The sequence below is a fragment of the Nicotiana sylvestris genome, chromosome 2 (genome assembly GCF_000393655.2).
Source record: "Nicotiana sylvestris chromosome 2, ASM39365v2, whole genome shotgun sequence".
In the NCBI taxonomy this organism is placed as follows: Eukaryota; Viridiplantae; Streptophyta; class Magnoliopsida; order Solanales; family Solanaceae; genus Nicotiana; species Nicotiana sylvestris.
In genome coordinates this window covers 83,069,362-83,091,463 of record NC_091058.1, presented here as the reverse complement: position 1 = coordinate 83,091,463, position 22,102 = coordinate 83,069,362, and positions in this window count along the sequence as shown.

Here is a 22,102-nt window from a genome sequence, read left to right as displayed (position 1 = left end):
TTGCTTGGTTGCAGGAGCCCGCCTGGAGAACAGAGGAATACATTTCAGTCTTTACATTTCAAGTGTTGAAGTTGGGAACCCGCCCATTTAACAGAGGAATACATTTCAGTCTTTACATTTTAAGTGTTGAAGTTGGGAGCCCGCCCATATAAAAAAGGAGTACATTCAAGTTGGAAGTCAGGAGCCCGCTTGTATAATAGAGGAATGCATTTCAAGATCAAGTCAAAAGCCAGTAATGCGGAGGGTTACAACAAAAATACCCGCAGCATGAATCCCAGCAGAAATCAGAAGGAAGACCACAAGTCGAGCCCGAAGTAGAGAAACAGCGGAGGAAACACAAATCAACGAGACATCAAGGCAACGAGAGACACAAGAGCAAGACTGAAGATCTAAATAAGATTTTGTAATGCATAGACTATAGTTTAGTCTAGCTTCTTGTTGTCTTTCAGCATGGTGTAATAAGGAGGTCAGTAAGTAGCGGCAGCAGCAGCAACATCAGTAACAGTAAATCCACAGCTCCATGGTAGTCCCAGCTACCAAAACTTCCCGAACTACATTAACCTGATTCCCCTTTAGCTAGAGATATGTAAGAAACCTTTGAAGCAAAGGTTCGGTTAAATCTTTTCAAAAAATACTTCACACGGAGTATTCCAACGGGCAAAAATCGCTCATATCCGCTTACTTTATCTTTGCACGAAAACTCTTTGTGTTTTCGGACAAAGAGGGGCAGCTGTGAGCACGTGATTTTTGCTTCACGTAAATTACTCCAAAAGAAATCGAGAAATGAAGCAAGTTGCCTTCGGGTACAATTTTGGGAATTCGCGTGACATTTTTGGTAATTATTTTGTCCGTAAATGTTTACCTTGTTATAGTTAATTGAAAAAATACAAAGATACATGTTGCATGCATATTTAGGATTTAATTATGCATTTAGGAATTAATTAAACCATCATTTGGCTCTAAAAGGAAAATCACAAAAAAATATACATTTTTATTCTATTCGTTGTCATTGCGTGATTTTATTTTAAGGTTTTAATTTGTGTGTTAATTGTTGTAACTGTTAATCAATATTTGTGTAGTTTTATTTTTGATTTTACAATTTAATTAGGAATTGTGTTTAATTTAGAAAATTAAAAGAAGAAAAAGAAAAGTTGAAAAATGAAAAAAAACTCGGATTGGGCCAAAAATTCAAGTAGAAATCACGCCCAAATCGATACATTGACCCAGTCCACATGACCGGGTCTCTCAGAAGGACCAGACGACGTCGTTTAGATGCTCTCAATCTGAGCCGTTGATTGAACTGATCGAACGGTCCAGTGCGACTCCCGTATAAGTCCAAACGACGCTGTATAGGCGTCTTAGATCCAAGCCATCCATCTCCATTGATATAACGGCTCCGAGGCCTCCCAGATACCCGATCCATTCCAGTCCGGGTCGACCCAGTCTCCACTTAACCAAACGACACCGTTTCCACTCAAGCAAATGATCCAGGTCGTTGATCTCGTTTGATCAAACGGCCAGAATTAAAAACCCTACCCACTATATAAGCCTAAAACACCTACCCAGCCCCCATAGCCAAACCCCCCTCTTCGTCTTTGAATTCAGAGACTTGAACCCTCCTGAAACCCTAGCCGCCACCTTTTCCTTCGCCTGAACACCCGGCGGCGTCGGCTCCGATGCCCGCCAAAATTACACCCCTGAACCACCATGATCCCCTCTCTCCAAATCCACACTCAGCTTACCTCGAATCTTCCCCGAACATCTCGAATCTTCATTTGAAGGTTCGAGCAAAAACCTGATCTACACCAACCGACCCCAACTTCACACCAGTCACTCCCCTGGCCTCACTCGTAACCAAACCAAGGTTGGTTTGGTTCGAATCTAGGTAGAGACCTTCGAACCCCAAATCGGACCGTATGAACCCTAGAACTCAAAACCATGGGGGTTTGTCCAGTTTAAAGGAAGAATTGGGGTCTAATAGACCTTAATCGAGGTGTTCTCAGTTGAGGACACTTCAATTAAAGTTTGTTCGACATCAAAGAGGTCGAGTCCAGTTCGAGCATGGGTCATTTTTGTTCTTAAGCTTCCGAGATAATTTCTCCTTTCTTTCCTTATGTTTGTGTTCTATTTGTGTTTGTTTACATGTTAGTTTAATTTGTTTGATTTTTCTATCATTTTTCTTTTAATTCTGTCCGTCTTCATAAGACCTTTTATCTGGTCGATTCTTTTGTTTGTCTGTTAGTTGTACCTATCGTGATGGACTACGTGTTTAATCTGATTAATATCGTCAAGTGGTTCATATAGGTGCCCTGTTGAGTCTAATTGGGTATCGATTAATTGTTATCCATTATAGCGTGTAATCAAATATTGAAATATCATCGTTTAGTTTGATTAAAAGAAGGAGGAAGCAAGACAATAGTTTATCTCTTTGACTCATTCCAGTGTTTGTCATTTCTGCTTCTTTTCTGTTCTTATGTGATTGAGTTGAAGTTGTTGAATGTATCCAATTGCTTCTTTGAACCAAACTGGCTCGCTTATTTTAAGGCCACATGAACCTCATTCCCTCATCCCTTCTGCCTGAAATCATTTTGTGTGTTTGGATAGGATTGAATTGGTCATAGTTGTATAATCTGATAGTTAGTAATCAGTGATTAGTTGAATTTAGAGTGGTTTATATACTGGCTATTAAGAGTTAGGGCATAATAGTAATCTTCAGGGGGTTAAGGGTAATTTTGGCATTTGACAGGGTTTTATCAGAATTAACTTAAGGGTCTGTCAAGTGGTTAATTAAAATACTATTAATCTAATGACAATGGGGAACAAGACATAAAAGCATGGGAGTTTAAAATGAATACTCTAATAAACCCATAACTCTTGATTAGAACAATAGAACAAGCATGGGGAACAATATAGTTGGCATCAAGAAAAGACACTTAGGCATGGGAAGTTAAGGGGTATGGGCAAAGTTAAGGTCTGAAGGTATCAAGGCAGCCTGGTGCTTGCCTACTTTGCCTATAAATAGGCTCATTTAGAACAAAATAGGGGATGGTTGATCCTCATAAGGCTAAGCTTTACATCAAAGAGCTTCGGCTTGTCTTTTTCTTTGAGTGTTTGACAAATCAGAAACTACTGTTTCTTGCATCTGTCTGTGTTCTTTTGGTATTGTTGGATTTCAGCTTGGTATTTCCTAGTTTCCTATTGGTTGAGCACTGTTCCATTGGGTTACTACTTGGTTTTCTGCCTGGTTTTCTTTAAATCTGCCACGGGGTTTCTATTACTGGTTATTATTGGCTTCACTGGTTGTTGTTGTGCTGCTGAATCTGTTGTGTTGCTGCTTACACTACTGCTGCTTCTACTGATTTTCCTCTACTTCTTTGCTTTCCAAATATCACGTACACAATCGAATGGCTGAACCTTGTAATCTGAGAATTTGAAGCATGAATACAAAAGTGAAGGGTTGAAGTCTTAAATTCTTTACAGTTGTCTACTTACTTGTATACACATCAGAACACTTCTTTCATTAGAGTCATGTAGGTATTTGTTTATGTATAACTGGACATGTCTATTCTATAGAAGTTTAGTTGTAAAACTTCTGCCCCCTCCCCCCCCCGTATGCTTTTAGTTAATAAAGACTAATGATGTAGTAGTAATGTTCTGTCATTTCAGTCTATTTTGTTTAAAAGCATGTTCCAAATACACATCAGGCCGTAGGTTGATTACTCAATAATTTAAACTATTTCAGTTAACAAATTGCTTATCTAAATTCGTAAAAACAGGTTCAATTAGATACCCTTGGTTAATTTCAGCATCTAAGTGGTTTAGGATAAAAAAATCAGATTTTTCAGGTTCATTCATTCCAGTAGAATGTCACTTTAAATTGGTAGAAATTTGTTAACAAAATGACACCATTTTTTTTAGTTTGGCAAATTATGAATATGTGTAGAAACCATTAACTAGGCCCAATTTGAAGTAAGATGGCCCAGGTCCGGTTTTACCCCTTATACGTCGGACCTGGGCCCATAACTGTCAAACAGACTGCTCTTACTACGTTCATTTTAGATTTAACGAATCATGTTCGAAACTTAACTATAATAACTCGTAAGTATGTAAATAAAGTAGGACATTTTCTTCATTTATTTTAGAGACAAACGAAATAGAAAATATAGTCACTATAGGACGACCTTTAAAATAAAATGAGGTGCGCCTCGCTAAATAAATTACAAATCGCGGGGCCCTCAATAAGCATATACAATAATTGGTTAGACTTAGGAGTTGGCCGTTTAGTGAATTTTCACGGCCTCTTCCTAAAATAACAATACGTTAGTTTCTTTAGGACGCGCCTTAATTAATATTACCTTCTTAAATACGGGTGTGCATTTATGTAACCCAAATCCAAATCCCAACGAATTCGAAATGCGTCGACCAATCATGAGTACATTGATTGTGACGTGGTTCGAAATGCATTTCCATGACGTTGCAATTCTTTAAAACAAAAATAACAAATGAGACGAGCCTCGCCAAATAAAAAACGCACAAGCTACGGGGCCCTCTATACGTGTTTGTGAAGTTGCTTAGACTCCGGGACGGGCCGTTTAGCAAAATTTCACGGCCTCGCCCAAAATAACACTACGTTAGTCGCTTAGGGCGCATCTTTAATAAAATTATTTCCTTAAATACGGGTGTGCATTTATGTAACCCAAATCCAAATCTCAACGGAGTCGAGACGTGTCGATAGCCTCGGGTATATTGATTGTGACGAGGTTCGAGATACGTTTTCACGACGTTGCAATTCTTTGTAAAAATAACAACAATAATAATAGAAGCGGTAAAAGAATCATAATTTGCACTAAGTACATAATTGTTAAAACCATATAAATAAGCCGGATATAACAGTTGAGCAACCGTGCTAGAACTACGGGACTCGGGAATGCCTAACACCTTCTCCCGGGTTAACAAAATTCCTTATCCGAATATCTGGTGCGCAGACTATAATTTAGAGTCAATTTCTTTCCTTAATTCGGGATTAAAACCGGTGACTTGGGACACCCTAAATCTCCCAAGTGGCAACTCTGAAATAATTAAACAAATCCCGTTCGATTGTCCTTTAATTGGAAAAAACTCCTTCAACCCTTCGCGGGGGCGGAAAAAAGAGGTGTGACACTTCTCATGCATTGCATTCATTTATACATGTACATTGACTCATAACCAGACGACGTTATATATATATATGTGTGTGTGTGTGTGTGTGTGTGTGTGTATGGGAAAAGGTTACAGCCTTATATACGCACCACCACCTGATTAGCTGGTATACGTTGATGATTTTTCCTACAGTGGCCGAGATGATATGATGGGATGCCCTCAGAGGCTTAATGATGTTATGAACACATGTACCTATGCACGACATAATATTCATACGCATATGTATGACACTATAAGTATTTCATGATTTACAGAGTTATCCAGACCTACAGGTTGAGTCATTTACTCTATATTTCATCCATGTCTTTTATGTACTTATTTATGTGCCTTACATACTTGGTACATTATTCATACTGACGTCCTTTTTCTATGAGGACACTGCATTTCATGCTCTCAAGTCCCGATAGACAGGATGAGAGTCCTCCAAGTAGGCTATTAGCTTAGTGGAAGATGTTGGTGTGATCCATTTACTCCGGATTTGCTTGTTTGGTCAGTATGATTTAGACGCGTATTGTTTGGTATGGTGGGGCTCTGTCTCGACCTTTATGATATTATGTATTCTTAGAGGCTTGTAAAGAGATGGCATGTATACAAATACTTGTATGGCCTTGTTGGCCTATATTTTAAGTATATAATGGATCATATTGGCCTTATAGGCCCGTATGTATGAGTTTCTATATCAGGTTGGGTTGTCCTATGTCGGGTAGTCCCTCATGTTTACTCTGGTTATCGCATGATTCCCCTTCCGGCCCACTTAACTATGATGATGTAATAAGAAATATATTTTATGTTGGTACTCAGTTGAGTAAGGCACCGGGTACTCGTTATGGCCCATAGGTTTGGGTCGTGACACAACAAGTCACAACTACTTCACGACGAGCGAGAAGCTCCGATATGAACCTGTATACCTCATATTACCCCTTATATACTTCTTACTTTAACTTAATAGGATCATTAACACGATAATGAAGTCATTCATCAATGATTTCATCCTTATACCTTTTATAACAACGAAAACAATCCACAACTCCAACTATCCTCAATTAGAAACTTTGTTCACTAGCTCATTTCTAGTCCATCCATGTAACTAAATCAACATTAAGATAACCTTAAGCACATGCAAGAACACAGTATACTTACCTTCTACAGTAGCTTCAAGTTGAAAACCAAGTTATATTTAGCTTACAACATCCCGAAATGGCAATATAGTAGACTTAAACTAATCTTCACTTTCAATCTCAAATTTCATATGTGTCATTCAATAAAAAAAAACAATTCACTTGATAAACATATAGACATGCATAACAACATATACCATATCATAATCAAGTTATTATCCCCAATTTCCAGCCATACATATATATATATAGAGAGAGAGAGAGAGCGCCTTAAAACAACCCAACAAAAGATAACAACATCTATTCCCCTTTCAAGTGCTATCTTGTAATCTTTCACTCCAACACCACGACCAACATATAATTAACCTTAAACATAATCAAAAGTGTGTTAAACATAACTTAAGAATTATATACAATTCAAACCCTAAGCTTAACTTAGCTCACCATCATCCTTATTCACATCACAACACCATAGATGGATTATTCTTTACCTTTGGCTAACTTTGATGTTGGATTATGGTGTATTTTTTATGGAATTTATTTGGAGCCTTGGGGGAACTTTTTAAGAGGGTTTGGAGAGTGTGAGGATTGAAGGAGGTCTAAAAATGAGCAAATCTCATCCCAAAAACGAGATAAATAGGTGAGGGTCGGCCACCGACCAAGTGGGTCCCATAGGGGCTGCCTGCCCGGTCTCACAAAAATGTGAATATCTCTCAACTCTAATATCATATTAACAAACGGTTTAATGTGTTAGAAACTATACTCGTAGATATTCAATTTTGTAGGTATAGAATCTCGTAATTCCAAGTGTATTGGTAGAAAATTCAGCTACATTTGACCTAATTTTCAGAACATTTACGAATGTAACTTGTGATGACCTTTGCCAACTTTTGCTCCACAACTCGCTTGACTTAACATAACATACAACTAAAATAACTCATAACATAAACTCCTTATATTGTTAATCACCTAGCCTCACCCCAAAAGTACGGGTTATAATATTCCCAACTTGCCGATTTTCGACGAAACTTATTTTTTTCGATTCGTTTAGCTTCTAAACCTTTCAACCCTCTTGATACTTGTAGTTCATGATCTTAAATATTTGTAACATCCAAGGTAACATTATTAACTTACTTTATGTATTTTCAAAGATGATCTCATTTATGAACTTATATGTTACACCTCATAATTTCATATGTGAGAGTACGTCGTAAGTCAATTGATGTAAGCTCTGAAATGAGATCATCCCTGAAAGTACATAAAGTAAGTTAATCATGTTACCATGGAGGTTGAAAATATTTAATATCATGGACTACAAGTACCAAGAGGGTTGGAAGGCTTAGAAGCTAAATTAATTGAAGAAAATAAGTTTCATCGAAAGTCGACAAGTTGGGAATGTTATAACATGTACTTTTGGGGTGATACTAGGGTGCTCAAAATGATAATGAGGTTATGTTATGAGTTATTTTTGTCTTATAATAGTCGTGTGTTATGTTTTGAAGTCAAGCGAGTTGTGGAATAAAAGTTGGCAAAGATCATCACAAGTTACATTCATAAATATGTTGAACATTAGATCAAATGTAGTTGGGTTTTTCTCCCAATATACTTAGAATTAGGGAATTATCTACCTACCAACTTGAAGATCTACGAGTCTATTTTTTAACGCATTAAACCATACATTGATACGACATAGGAGTAGAGAGATATTTGCCGTTTTACGAGACTGCGCAGACTGCATATGTGACAAGTAGGTGTATCACTAAAACTTTTTGAGCAATACATTTAGTGTATTATATGAAGTCTTTTTGGGACATACTATATACCAAATTGAAGGTCTTGGAATTTAGTTTCTAACACTCTTAACCATTCATTCATACGCCATCTGGATAAAAAGATATAAGCGTTTGATAAAGAGCCAATAATAGGGTGTCAAGCTAGCACCTCTTTGACTTTTCAAAAATGGATATATATATATATATATATATATATATATATATATATATATATATATATATATATAGGCCTCATATCGTATTTTTCTTCACCTTTCCGCATACTACAACCAGAATATATATATATATATATATAGGCCTCATATCGTATCTTTTTTCACCTTTCCACATACCACAACCAGAATAAGACTCCTAAACTTATCCTCAATCTCTCCACAAGGGTTTCCAAGAATATTAATATCCCGGGTACGATATCAAGAAGCGATAACACTAAAACAATCCCTACGACGTAAGTATCACTATATCGCCTCTCTTTTTCTTTGTAGTTTGAGTTTTGGAAGGTACTTCATAGTTAAGAAAATTTCTACTTTCTATATTTAAGCTTTAAATATCAAGGAAGGTTGATAAATTCGTTTTCTAATAGTTATAACTCACAGGACGATGATCGGAAATCGTGAGTTCGAGTTATTCGACTTGTAGTGGATTGTTTTGTAGGCTGTTTTGTGTTGCTTTTTGTCTGCCTATTTTGCTGATGTTTTATAGAGTTTTGGAGGATAGAAGGTGTGAAGAAACACCACATAATGGCGGAATGTTTGGCTGGTCATTTGTCGTTACATTTTTAGGTTGTTTGACACTACTTTTATTGTCGTTTTATGTATGAAGTGATTAGGGTGTGTGGGCTGTTTTGTGATATATTGTGATGGAGATAAGGTTGAAATATGATGCATACATATTTTTATTATTTTGTTCTTGGTGTTGTTGGTATATGGTATTAGAGGAGGGCCTTGTTACAGGGGAGATGCTGCTCATATTTACATAAACGAGCTACTAGTTTAAGTTGCGAACTTAGCCTTTACTCAGCACTGATTTTGAATCTCTTTATGTTGTGGTAGATTGAGTTCATGAGATGTTTGAAGAATTATTTGGAAGGTATTAAGGACTCAATGGAGTTAAGGTATATTAAGGCTAAACCTTTCCTTCATTTTGGCATTATCCAGTAACTACATGTGTTTGATAACGAGACATAAAGAGAAGTTCATATTCCTGAATGTATGTACATTTTCCTAGTCTCATAAGTTACAGTATTCTCCCTTATCGGGACTTCATATTCAGTTTAGTTTTGTCTTCTTTCCGCCAAGAAAGCAGAGAGTCTATATATATACAGTATTACAGTATTTTCACCACCATCGAGCTATAACCGATGGTCAGGCCCCTATTGGGCAACCTATGATCAGATGGTGAGTTATATACCGAACCTACTATGGTCGAGCACCTATGAGCGAGCCTACTATGGTAAAACAGTTACACATACCGAGCCTTATAAGGTTGGACAGCTATGTTACTTACTATATTGAGAGAGTTGAGTCAGTATTAGCAGCTAAACATATCTTCAGGTTTGGGGCGTGACATTATATCAATTGACTTTCGACGTACTTTTGCGTGTGAAAACATGATGGGGGTGTAACACGTTTGCTCAGGTTTCTGCACTTGTTTTGCTTTTTTGGTAATAACCATATAGGTTTGGAAATTTTTATTTGCACGCGATATAATTAGTATTTGATTAAGCAGTATGGTGGTTAAGAAGGGAGGAAACAAAAGTGGGGGAATAGTGGAGAAGATGCAGAAGAGAAATTTGGTCGTGCACCATTGCAGGCTATTCTTTTGGCTGATAGTTTTGACACAAAATTTAGACTGATCACTCTAGAATGCCCCAAAGTTATACAATATGACATCTGTAGACTGTTCTGGTGCTTTATTTTATTCAGTGATGAAATTGGCATCGAATACTACTCCACATATTAAAGTAGTGGTCAATTTTGTAGCTACCGCAGTTAGAGCATGGTAAAAGCTTCTGAAATATTTCTTGCCAACAATGATATAAATGATATAACAAAGAAAAAAGAAAATGATATAAATGATATAACAAAGAAAAAAGAAAATGATATAGATGATTAAAGAAAGAGCAATCATGGATTTTGATTGTTCCCATCGGAACTAAGAGTAGCTGGAAGAACTCGATAACAACCCTAAAAAGCTTAAGTGAATGAGAGATAGAATAATAGCCTTTGTAATTTTAGTTTTTTGTATCCTTTCAAGAGTACAAATATTGCTATTTATAGTTAAATTTGAGAATACAAGATGTTCAAATCACGCCCTCCTAAAGATGAATTAGAATCTCTCTTGATGGCTACATAACATTTGGGAATAAATACTACTCCCTCAGTTTGAATTTATGTGATCCTATTTGACTAGACACAAAGTTTAAGAAAAAAGAGAAGGCTTTTGAACTTGTAGTGTAAAATAAAACGTACTACATATTTTGTGTGGCTATAAATTATTGCATAAAGTTAAATTGTTTCCAAATATAGAAGTGATCATTCTTTTCGACGCATACTAAAAAGGAAATATGTTCACGTAAATTGAAACGGAGGGAGTATGATTTTCTATAACGGCTCCTCCTTTAATACTGCTCTTTCCAACCGGTACTTACTTTCAAATTCTCTTCCATGACCTTTATGTCCTCAGAATTGACACATTACCTGTCACATGCTTGTATTCGGTATTCTTCATTCTGTCATTACTATCACGTGTTTGCTAGAAAAATATACACCTGTAAGCCGTAAATTTTACCCAATACAATATATTTTTAAAAATTTTACCTAGATACACAATACAATTTTTCGAACAAAGGATGTCAATTGGCACCCTTTGAAATAAGGTGGCTCCGCCACAGCGGCCGGGCATCATCCAATCCTTCTATATTCTCCTGCACTAGAGTATATAGACAAAGAAAGAAAGAGAGAATCTGATTTCCTTACAAGTTGTAAAGAGTGGAATGCAACTGTCTCAGTAACATCCTACATGGAAAAGTAAATAGCAACTTGCCTATCAATATGATGCCTCTTTCAAAGAATCTTTTTTTATGTTCAAATTACATGCTTATTCAACGTTTATGATACGTAGCCGTAAGAGGACTACAACCTCTTGACGCAAAAACGTATGTACGGATTAGTATTAAATATATCTAATTAAACTATTCGAATGTTTCCTTTAGGACGTGGGGTTGTATGTAACGACCTGACTGATCGTTTTGTTTTCTAAACCATGTTCCCCTAAATGAGACTTCACGTACTTGCTTTTACTAATTTATGACTTGCGAGGATGGATAGTTCGGAATTTGGAAGAGTTCGTGTTGAAATCGGAACACTTGGTTCCTTAAGGCTGGCTGAAAAGGCCAAGTTTGATTTCCGTCAACATTTTGAGTAAACGATCTCGCAATCGGGATTTGACGGTTCCAATAGATTCATTTGATTATTTCGGACTTGGGCGTATGTTCGGAGCGGGTTTTCGATGACCCGAAAGCATTTTGGCGCCTAATAGTGAAAGTTGGCTCTTGAAGGTTTTAGAAGTTCTTTAAATTTGGTTTGGAGCGGGTTTTGATGATATCGAGGTCCAAACGGAATTCTGAGACGGAGAATGGTTCCGTAATATTATTTAAGACGAGCACGCAAAAATTTGTGTTATTCCGAGTAGTATAAGTACGTTTCAACGCATTGTAAGTAGATAGAAGAACTTGAAGTTCATAAGTTTGAATCAATTAGTTTTAGGGTTCGGTTTTTAGTTTAATGTTGTTTCGGGCGTTTCTAAAGTTCGAGCGAGTCCGTTTTATGATTTCAAACGTGTGGGTATGTTCGAGTCGGGCCCCGAGTGTCGATTGGACGGGGCTCAGACTAAGTTAGAAGTTGGGAGCAGCTGTTGAAGCTCCAGTTCTGACATAATCGCACCTGCGTTTGGCCAGCCGCAGGTGCGAGCCATGAGCAGCAGAAGCGGAAATGCGAAGGAAGCCCAGGCACCGCAGGTGCGGAGAAATTTACACATCTGCGTGTGAGCACTGTGGTCGCAGGGGCGGAAAGGGGCTCGCAGATGCAGCTCTTTGTGTCTGCAGATGCGGAGCCCAGCCAGCTGAGGAAAAGGCGCACCTGCGAAGGTCTTGCCACAAGTGCAGGACCGCAGATACGGCCAATGCACCATAGGTGTGAAAGTCATTGGGCAGTGAACCTCATTTAATACAGGACTTAGGCATTTTTTAGCGTTTATTCCATTTTGGGGCGATTCTAGGAGCTCTTAGAGAGGGTGGAGGTAAGTAATTCCTTCACAATATGAGTCAAATACATAGTTTATAAGTAGATTATCACATATAAATTAGTAAAAATTATGGGTTTATGTGAAAACATAGGGTTTTGACAAAAATGAGATTTTACCACGAAAAAGATTATGAAACTTAGTGAAAATTATATATTTATGTTCCTAAGGTTATGGGTGACAACTTTCTTTGAATAATTTTCGGAATTCGGGCACGTGGGACCAGGGGTAAATTTTAGAAACTTTACATTTAGGGTTAGGTAACCACTTAAATAGTTAGAAAATAAATTTTTGAACATATATTGATTAGGTTTTACACTATTTGAATAGTTTTGGATTGTTAAGCTCCGATTTGAGGGTTGAGTGCATTCTTGAATTTAGAAGTAGGCTTTGAGATGGGGTAAGTCTCTTTTCTAACCTTGTAAGAGGAAAATTTCCCCATATGTGAACTTAATTAATATAAGTTTTATTTGTGGGGGCTACGTACGCACGAAGTGATGAGAGTTCGTACGTAGCTACTATTCTTATTTATGTCCGGGTAGTTTTAGGTTTACATCATGCTTTCTGGACACCGTTATTTGATTATATTTGTTAATTGTATCAAATGGAATTAAGTTGAGGATTTTTAAGGATTTAAAAGCTTCAAGTTGAATTGTCTTTATTTTGAAAAGAATCAAGAAAGGGTTATGATTTATTGATAAAATTATATTTAATCGCGTCACACGTATGATTCGAGAGCGGGGTAATTTCTTCTACTACTCTCATGGGAGGGGGTCGATCGCCTCGGCAGGTTAATAGATGCATCTATGGTTCGCGTCGTTCGACCCTCGGCAGTGCACAATTTACATTTATATTGGATCGTGTCGAACGTCCTCGGTGGAATTTTGTGTGTGATAATAGAACCGAAAGCCCTTTTTATAATTGGTATAGCTTCATTGTTTGAGAAATCATTTGTTTTAAACGAGGGAAGTAACTTGGGGTTCTTAAATGTGGTGAAGCATTGTTCAATTATTTCTTATTCTGAGTATTATTGTTATCTCTACATATCATGCTTAATTAGAACTTCATATTATTATATTGTTGGCCCTAGTAAGTGTCGGAAATGACCCCTCGTCACTACTTCTTCAAGGTTAGACTAGATACTTACTGGGTATATATTTTATGTACTCACGCAACACTTCTGTACTTAATTGTACAGGATTTGAGGCTAGTGCATCTGGTCACCAGTCCGGCGCGTAGATTTGATCCCCACTTCGAGACTCCATGGTGAGTTGCCTTCTGAACCGTTCTGCAGCAGTTGGAGTCTTCTTTATGTTAAATTTTTCTGTCTATTTTCTTTCAGACAATAGACTTGTATTCTTTTGTATATTCTACTAGAATGCCCACATACTTGTGACACCAGATCTTGACACACACACTAGTAGACTTATGATTTTGGATTTATTTACATGATTACGACTTGTACTCATTTGCTTCCATTTAACTATGTTACATTTACAAATTTCTAAGTCTTTTCAACGAATGAGGACATGTTATCCACTCAGTAATCTATTTAAACGGGAAACCACTAGTTTGATCAATATTGGCATGCCTAACAACGGTATTAGATGTCATCACGGCTTATAATGGAAATTGGATCGTGACAATGTAAAACTTCTAATTTGATGCTATCAAATAGATCCCAAATAAATATGCTCGCTATTAAGCAGATGATGCAGGGCCAAAAGTTTGGTTTTCGACTGATTAAATTGATCTCTTGGCCGATCTATGTTAAATATTGGTGTTAACTGACTATGTAAGCAAAATGTGACAGAAACATGCCTTTTTAAATAGGATAGTTTTATGGCGAAATACCTTAAAACTCCCCTAGACTTGACACGGATTATTAGTTAAGTCTTAAATTATTTGTGGTTTTAATTACCCCCCTCAACTTGGTCTTTTGAAAGTCATTACCCCCTGGATGTTGATGTGGCAAAGAGTGTGGGTGCACTCGCCTGCCATGTGGATTTTTCTGGTATATGTGACATTTTTTTGAAAAATAAAATATATTTTAACCTTTTTAAGTATGTTACTTTTTTAGATAATTTTTTTTCGAATACAATTTATAATAAAATTTGAATAGAACTGCATTATATAGGCTAAATTTTTTTATTTGGCTAAAAATAATAAAGTTTTAGTTAATTTTTTTTTGAATTTGACCTGAAAATAAAAATTTATACAATTGCAATAAATAGTCACGGCTCTAAAAAGTTATAAAAAATACATAGTTCGAAATTAATTATTTTGGCTATAATTGTTTTATAGCTCTATATTATGGTGCTCTAAAATTAATTTTTTTTTACAGATTTTACCTCAAAAAGTAAAAATACACAGTTGAAATAAATAGTCATTGCATCAAAAGAAGAAATTAAAAGAGTGTATAATGCAAGTGATTCATTTTATTTCTTACAATTGTACACTCTTTAGTACATCATAATTTAGAGCTATATAAAAATTATATCCAAAATAATTAATTTTAAACTTTGCACATTTTTTATAACTTTTTAGATGCCTTTACTATTTATTTCAATTGTATAAATCTTTATTTTCAAGTCAAATCCATAAAAAGATTAACTAAAACTTTATTGTTTTTAGCCAAATAAAATTTTTTTGCCTAAATAATGTAGTTCTATCCAAGTTTAATTATAAATTGTATTCCAAAAAAATTATCTAAAAAAGTAACATACTTAAAAAGGTAAAAGTATATTATATTTTTCAAAAAAATGTCACATATACAAAAAAATCCACGTGGCAGGCGAGTGCACCCACAGTCTTTGCCACATCAACGTCCAAGGGGGTAATGACTCTCAAAAAGCCAAGTTAAGAGGGGTAATTAAGATCATGAATAGTTTAAGGTTATAACTAATGATCTGTGTCAAGTTGAGGGAGGTTTTAAGGTATTTCGCCTAGTTTTATTTCATCATCCGAAGTTATTTTTTTCCTTTCTATTTTTCTTTCTCTAGTTGGAGAATAACAAATTGACCTGTTTCAGTGGGGGGCATCTTTTAACAAAAGAGATAGGTGAGGATAGTATTGTATGGTGGGTCGGGCTGGGACCGGACCGGGCCCGCGGTCTTAACGGGCTAAACGGGCTTGGTAAGCCGGTCCTTAATGGTGCAAAAAGCCCGGGGCGGGCCAGGTATGATAAAATAGCCCACGAGCCCAGGCCCGCCAGCCCACGAGCCCGGGACCGCTAAGCCCGGGACCGGCTGGCGGGCCTGGGCCGGTCTTACCGGGCCTAACGGCTATTTTTTTTAAAAAAAATATATTTTTTAAAAAAAATAGCAACGGTCAAAAATTTAAAAAGTAGTCGTTGGGCTGCAATTTTGACCGTTTGGAACTTTTACAAATAGCCATTTGGCCCCCAAACTTTATATAATTACACTTTTTCCCAATTCTCAACTATAAATACTCCCTCATTCTTTCATTTTTACTCACCAATTCATCAATCTCTCTCAATCTCTCTACTATAATTGCTTATTTTATTGTTGAAATTTCGTGAAAAATTGTGAAGTTGGTGAATTGAAGTATTCAAGTCTTCAACGATTTTCAATTTTCAAGAAGTTGTTCGGCAATTCGGTAAACGCGTTCCAACTCTTAAGTTTTAATATTATAGTTTTGTTAGTTTTATTTAGTATAATTATAATTAATATGGCATTTTCTTTGAAAAATATTTTTGGTGGTAAGGGTAAAGCTAAAATTGGTGAAAGTAGTGGCCAACCTACTACCCTTCCCCCGGCTCCCCGACCCAGACCTGGTAGACGTCCTACTGCTCCTATTATTCTTGATAGTGATAACCCTTGTTTTCAATTTTTCGATAGTCAATTTTGCCATAATGTTGCACCAGGTGAAAATTTAGATGATGAAATTATGAATGCTCTTTATCCTAATGAAACTATCTTTGAAAATGAGGATGAAAATGAAACTCAACCGGATTTAGATGATACACCTACTAGTCTTGTTAATAACCTAACTGATGTACCGCCCGACCCACCTGTAGAAACCCCTAGTTTTAATAGACAACCTCCTAAACGCCTAGAAACATCATTAGTTTGGAATTTTTTTACTCAAGTAAGAGAACAAAATAAGGCTAAGTGTAAAACATGTGGGAAATTACTGGCGCATAAATATACTGGAGACCGTAGCGGCACGGGTAGTTTGACTAGGCACATAAAAACACACCCTAGAGATAAAGTTAGATATTTACAAATGAAAGCGCAGCTAGAGGGAACACATGTAGATTCTGATGTTAACCCTAGTACAGGTTCAAATCTAGTTCAACCAGGAATTAACACTGTGACCGGAGGTATTTTATATTACGATCCAAATAGAGATCGTGAAGAATTAGCAAAGATGGTTACCGTTATGTGCTTACCCTATTCTTTTCCTTCTAATCCTAATTGGGTGCATTATATTAGAAGAGTTTTTAATCCTACTTATAAAGGTTGGCCTCGCGCAACAGTTAAGAGCGATATTTATAAATATAAACATGAATATGAACAATATTTGCGGTATTTATTTACTCATATAACTAATCGGATTTCTATTACTACTGATATTGGTAGAAGTGGTAATGATTGTGATTATCTAACTGTTACAAGTCATTGGATAGATGAGGAGTGGACAATGCAAAAACGCATTATTGCGTATAGAATAATTAATTCATGTCACACAGGTAAGTTTATAGCTAACACTGTTGCAGATATTTATAGATATTTTTGCTTTAGAGATAAAATAATGGCAATTTCTATGGATAATGCTGCTAGTAACACTATTGCTATAGGCATACTTACAACAACACTAAATCCTACATTTAGGAATATATTCCATGTTAGATGTATTTGTCATATTTATCATTTAATTGTCGGTGATGGTATGCGAATTTTAAATTTAGAAATTGAAAAGGTTAGAATGACTCTTAATTGGCTTTTTTATTCAAACCGTAGAAGTAGACTTAGAGAATATTTTAAAAAATGTGATGAATATGGCCTTAGAGAAAGAAAGGGTCCTAAAGTTTGCCCGACTAGATGGAATTGTATGTACGAAAGTTTAGTAGTTGCATATGAATATAGAAACCCAATTAACGCAACGTTTAATTTCTCTAACACTATAAATACCCCTCTCCCTCTTCTTCATTTCAATACTCAATACTCATTTCTCAATCTAAATTTCTCTCAATCTCTCAATCTCCAATTTTCAAGACTTCAAGTTTCAATCTTAATTTTCAAGTTACATCATGTCTCGTTCGGAAAGAGTGCGCTTATTTGTTTCGCACTACTATGAAATGCTTGAAGAAAATGAAGAAAGCCAAATATTAAAATGCAAGAACTGTGGAAGAGTCTTAAATTTTCGTTCAGGGTGTACCACGGGCATTTTAAGGAGGCATATAACGTATTGTGTTGATGGTATTTATCCGCAAATTCGTCTTTAAGATTTTCAACAATTTGTGTTATTTTAAAATTATTAGACGTATTTATGCTTCATGTTGTACTTTCTTATTAATTTATTATGCATGACAATTTAGTTTTACTATTGTTTTGTTATTTTACTTTTTCGTCAAGCATTTTAATAATTAGATTTCTATATATATATTACATATATATTTTTTATATAACCATGATATGGCTTACAAGAAATTACCTTAAACAAAAAAAAATTTAAAAAAAAAAAAACACGGAAATAAAAAAACCTGTTAGGCCCGCTAAGCCCACGAGCCCGGCCCGTTTAGCCCAGGACCATATGGACTTAGGCCCGTCACGGACTGGTTCCACCCGTTGAGCCCACGAAGCCCGGGACCGCCAGAGCCCAGGCCCCGCTAAGCCCATGCCTGCTAAGCCCATGCCCGTTAAGCCCGGCCTGTTTGGCCCATTTAGACCCGGGCTCGGCCCAGAATACAACATTAGGTGAGGAATATCCATCGATTTGTCATCACTAAAGCTTTCTATAAAGGATAAACAAACTGATGAGAGTTATAAATGGACGTACATGTAGATGATAATGACAAGAAGGGGAAGTAGAAGCGTTAAGAGAGGGAATAGTCCACATGAGAAAGAATACATAGATTAATTGACAACTGAGAATGCTGAAATACTAAGGTGAATATTGTATATGCCCGTAAAAAACAAAGAGATCGTTTGATAGGATGTATCAGAATAATACTTAATATGGTGTATTAGTAATGCTGTAATTATTTTTTATCAATTCTTTGGTTTGATGTATTAAAAATAATATAAATTACATAATTTCTTAAAATAATATTTGTTTATAAAAATACCCTCCACATGAGTTGGAAAGGATTTGAATTTTTTTGAAAGGGTATAGTTCTGTCTTTATACATGCTTATTCATGTATTAAAATCCATATTTGCTATGTATAACAAATGTATTGCGTAGAGTGTATAACTAATACAAATATTAGTTATATATTATGTTGAAAAATACTATTACTAAACAAGACATTAATAAAATAAAGCTAGTACATGCATTATTTTTTCTAATACTATTAGGGGTGGGCATAATACCGGCCGAACAGAAAAAATCGACCGAATCGATAATTTCGGTTTTTTTTTGTGTTCGGTTCGGTATTCGATTTACATTTTTAAAAAGTTTGGTGTTCGGTTTTGGTGCCTCGGCTTTTCGGTTAACCGAAAAAACGAAGTTTTTATATGAGTTCTTGGCCTTTGGCTCTAGTCTCTTCTAATTCTTTATGTTACGGGTAAACCTAGTAAATTTCTCAAATACGAATAAGACTTAAACCTAAAGAAAATTCGCCTTTTCTTGTCTAACGCCAGTAGGTTAGAGTATATCTTTTGTAGATTCAATAGCATTTATTCAATTATTTAATTGTCAAAAATTGTTTTTTTATTGGAAAACAGGAATTTAAGGCGATGGGGTAATGATAGTTACAGATATTTTTTACGTGGTTATAGTTAATATGGATAACTTTATATGAAAATGAAATACTAGTTAGAAATGCATTTTACATCGTGATTATAGTGAGGATATAAAGTTCTATGTTTGTGCATCATTTGTTGCTAAATGTTTAAACGGTAAATCTTTAGGGAAAACTTATATTGTATTTTGGTTGTAAAAGAACTATACAAATCTAATGCGGTATAGTTTCTGGAGGTAAAAGAGACATAATTCGAAGAATTGAGTTAATAATTTATTTTCAGAACGAATAATGCATAAGGAATTACGGATTGACTGCAACTAATTTCTTAGTTGCTTACTTGCTCTTGATTTTGTTTTGGTGAAAAATGTGATGCTAAGCCATTATTTAATTTTATTCTTCTTATTTCTTTTTTATATATCCAATCGGCCGAATCAAACCGAAAATCGGCCAAACTGAATTAGTAAAAACTGAAATAAACGAAATAAATTTGATTTGATTATTGGTGCAGCAAATATAAAACCGAACACCGAATAAATCGAATCGAATTTCATGAAAACCAAACCGAACTAACTGATGCCCGCCCCTAAATACTATCTTACCAAACGACCTCTAAGTGTTCATTTCGAAGGAAGTATAAGGTGTTATATACTGACATTACTTTTAGTATGTTGGTTGCTTCTTCCTTGTACGCATAAATAATACTCCGCTACATAAGTTATATGTAAAAATAGTTCTATTAGTTTATGCAGTACAAAATATGGAATATAAATTTATTAGTAATATGTGGATTAAACAATCTATCTATCTATACTATATTAAAAGCACGAAGGCCCTTAGCGAAATATCGTTTGCCTTTTTACCCTTTAAAAGTAGAGTTCCCGCTAGATAAAATAGTCATTTAATTATTTTTCTAATTTTTAGAATTTCGAATTTGCAGGAACTCGTTTTATTTAGGAATAAATACAATAAGATTTTACTTTTATAAAAAATTTCCTTATTTAAATTGTATATTTAAGATTGAATTTCCACAAAGACTAGAAATCGAGAGTTCTGTATTCTAAAATAAACCTTAAGTAATGAAGACCTTTGACATGAAATGCCTCTTTGCCATAAGCTTCCCCCCACCCCACCCCCCTTTTTTTTTAATCTTTTAAGAATGATTGAAATATTTCTACAAAACAAATATGGTATATTTTCTTTCTATGTTTTGCTTTTGAAACCTTTTTTCCACCCGAATACTTTAACCAAAACAAGAATCTGAAAACTTTCAACAGAAACATACTACTTAATTAGTAAACTTTGCAAAATCTTCAACTAGAAAGCCTAAGACAATATATAACACCCGAAAGCCTACTTAATTTTTTTTTTTAAATACTTCTATGTATAACAATAAAACTCTTTACACATCCAATATGTTCTTTAAAACACTAAGTGAAGTTCTAAAGAAAGTATAAGACATTTTAAAAATAGATGTAGGTAATGAGTTCAACGAAAAAAAGGCTTTCTTTTCCAAGTTCTCTCGGCGCATGTTAAGCAAACGTGCGCCGTCTTCGCCATGACTAGTAAGAAAGCTCGTGGACGTCCTAGAAAGTAGCAAATTCGTGTAGATGACAAAATACTTAAGCTCAACGCCATGGAAAGGAGCTCAACAAAGTTTATGAAAACCATTTCTGGACCATCGAAGGTGACTACTGGATCTGTTTCTCTAACACAAATCTACCATGGAGAAGCTTCAGGACCAGCTACACAGCAGCAGAAACAAGCAAATCAGAGTCCAATCCCTATGCATGTTGATTTACGAGGAAGTATCACACCCCCTGCAGTTCGAGAAGTTATTGTTCCATTGAGCAAAGAGTAGGAAAATACAGCTAATGCACAAGCTGGAATTACTGTTCCATTGGTGAACAAGGGGCAAAACCAAGTTGTTTCCACAGAGTCTACTTAGGCTAAAGTACTCACAGGCAATAGATCTGCAGAAAATGATATGACATTGAATTATATTACTCCTGATATTATAGAAGGAAATCTAGTAGCTAAGCTTGAAAAGTCAAAATTGAGCTGGAAAATCTGAAATGAAAGAGTGCCTTAATAGTCTATGTTTTGGGTGAAAAACCAGGCTACAACTATATGAAAAGGTACATAAATCATATGTGGAACACAGTTGCTATACCAGATTTGTTTTATTATGATGAAGGGTATTATATTGTGAGATTTCAAACATTAGAGGATACAGTGAATAATAGACCAATGATAATGAAATGCTGGTCTCCTTACTTTGATTTTGCAGCAGAATTCATGACAGACATTCCATTATGGGTAAGGTTTCCAAAACTTCCCATGAATTGTGGAGTGAGAACTCACTGAGTAGAATAGCAAGCACAATAGGGATTCCTGTGTTTGCAGATGAGTGTACTACCAAATAGATAAGAATTTCCTATGCTAGAATCCTAATAGAAGTGAATGTTACAAAGCCTTTGCCAACTAACATTCCCGTCATGAATGACGAGGGGTGATTTTTGAGCAAGCATTTAAATTTGATTAGAAACCGGAGTTCTGTGACAAATGCTTAAAAGCAGGACATAATTGTAGTAGAATTCCAAAGGAAGGTGACAAACAAATTCTCCAGCCCAGGAAAAGGAAGCCACCACAAGTAAAACAAATATGGAGGACTAAGGTGCCAGAAATAGTTACAACTGATGAAATGAGCCAAAAACAAGTGGAAGAAGCTAGCAAGGAAGATGTGAGTACCTCTAAGCC